The following is a 2,440-nucleotide window of genomic DNA, read 5'->3' as shown; positions in this document are numbered from 1 at the left end:
TTGGGTACTCCTTAGCTATTCTCTTTCCCTCATGCCCCATATCGAGTCCATAAGCAGGTCCAATCTGGCCTGTCTTCAAAATATATCCTGAATCTAGCCCCTTCTCACCGCCTCCATAACTACCTCCCTAGTCCAAGCCACCATGATGTCTTGCCTGGGCTGCTGCAATAGCCCCCTGACTGGCTTTCTTATTCTATCTGCAATCCATTCTGTGCATGGCAGCCATATTGGCCTTTTAAAATATCATCCTCCTGCTTGAAACCATCCAATGGCTTTCATCATACTTAGAATAAAATTCAAAATCCTTATTGAAGCTCTGCTTGATCTCGTACTTCCCCTCATCTACCTCACAAACCTATTTACCATTTCTCCAGCATGCCAGACCCTCTCGGCACTTGTTCCACCTTTTTCCAAATGACTTGCTCCTCGGCATTCAAGTCCCTGCTGAATGTCACCTCATCAGAGAGTCCTTCTGTGACTACCTTATCTTTCCATCTCCTTGCCTTACTTTATTTTTCTGCGTTTTACTGATCCATATCCGATGCAGTATTATTACCTATTTATTATTTTTCTGTCTCTTCCACCATGATAGTAAGGCCTATGAAGACAGAAATATTGCTTTCTTCACAGGTGTATTTTCGGTGGATAGACCTTTCAGTGGATATAAAGTAAGCAATAGGTGCTCAATAAATATTTTTTAAATGGGGGGGAAAAAATACAGTTTCCCCAGGCATCTGCCAAAGATGGCAGAAGGGCATATCTGGTGCTCAATAGCCAAGGCCATCTCCTGGGCCGCCAGGCACCCACCATGGACAAGCAGGGCCAGAGGTGGTGGTCATGTGCTGTGAGGTCATAAACATTTCTGGCAATTTCTATAGAAATGAGTCAAAATACCTGGCCTCTCTCTGAAAGCATATGAACACCAGTCAGGCCTATGGCCCCTACCACATCAGGCCCCAGTCGCATCTTTTGGTAGACAGTGGAGGCGTGCTGCCTACCAGAGCTAGCAAGGCCAGGCCTCCCTAACAAGAAGAGCATTTGATGGGATCCCACCCCACTCTGACAAAAAAAAAAAAAAAAAAAGGCAGATGGGTACCTGCTACCTTTAAGGTTGTGTGTCTGAAGCCTCTGTGAAAGTTTGTCTACCTAGGGCACCTGGCTCATGAGGTTGGCTGGAAGTACTGGGAAGTGACAGCCAACCTGGTGAGGAAGAGGAAGGAGAAGGCAAAGATTCATTACTAGAAGAAAGAACAGCTCATGAGGCTATGGAAACAGACCAAAAAGAACATGGAGGATAAAATTGACCAGTATACAGAGATCTTCAAGACCCAGGACTCCTGGTCTGAACACAGTGAAGACTGTTTATTCCTCATCCTTGGCCTGACCTGCCCTTCCTCTGTTGCCCCCCCCCCCGAGATGTGGGGGACCCAAGGACAGCCATCCAGGTGCCAGAGGCAACCTGGGGCTTAGAAGGCTGGGGACACAGAAAGTACCTTAGTCATTGCTCCTGTTTAAGATAGGCCTTTAAAAAAAAAAAAGTTTAAACCTTTCTAAGAGCCATGCAGGCGTAATTTGTCCATGTCTTACTTGTTCATGGAGAGTTTCAGAAAATCAATAATGGAACAACCAGTCACTTCAGTTTCAGTATTTGTAAAAGTAAGCTAGAAAATTGTGATTGGAGCAGACCCTGTGCTATGAACGGGGCATCTGTTTGAAACGTCCCACATGGTCATATTCTGTACTCTGCAGTTCTTAGAATGTAGGGAAATGCTTGTGGGGGCAGTCTGAGCCTGCATGGCACACTGGTATTTACAGATGCTCACAGGCTGGGAAGATATGCAACCAGGGGTCACAGGCATTGCCTTTGCTGCTTCCCTGTATTTTATGATCAGAAATAAATAAATTATATTTAAAGGGGAAAAAAAAGGATGAATAGAGCATCTGGCTACTGGGCCCCAATGCAGAGAGAGAAATTAATATGAAGACAGTGCTCTGAAAAATAAAATTGGGTACAGAAAAAAATTGTCTAAAGATAACCTTGATGAAGTATGACAACAACATTAGATGGTTCCAGGCACAGGATCTCTGTTTCCACTAATTTATTTGCTTTTAAACAACCAGATTGTTACAAAGAGACTTCATTCCCTGCGGACATATTGATGAGAATACCACTATGAGGCCTCAGTCTAGAAGTGGATCAATCTTATGCCTGTGTCTTGCCCGTGGATGGCTTCTAATGGTTGATGAAGGGATCTTGTCTGGGTACCACAGAGGTACAGGTTTAGCTGGAGTCCAAGAATCTCCTCTGAGAAGCTCATTTCCACTTCTTCCATCTTTGGCAAGAAGTGGCTATTATCAGTTTCAGCATTTCTCCCATGAAATAGGCAACTTATGATTGATTATCCTCATCTCTTATTTCTGCTCTGCCACTTAAGACAGA

General features: G+C 44.3%; 1 pseudogene; it reads left to right on the top strand.

The window, feature by feature from the left end:
* Window positions 1–701: 701 nt before the first annotated feature.
* On the top strand, window positions 702–1,470 carry LOC105295524 (annotated as a pseudogene).
* Window positions 1,471–2,440: the final 970 nt, after the last annotated feature.

This window comes from Pteropus vampyrus, unplaced genomic scaffold, assembly GCF_000151845.1.
Source record: "Pteropus vampyrus isolate Shadow unplaced genomic scaffold, Pvam_2.0 Scaffold107, whole genome shotgun sequence".
In the NCBI taxonomy this organism is placed as follows: Eukaryota; Metazoa; Chordata; class Mammalia; order Chiroptera; family Pteropodidae; genus Pteropus; species Pteropus vampyrus.
The sequence above is the reverse complement of the archived record's forward strand: the minus strand, read 5'-3'. Positions and strand labels throughout refer to the sequence as shown.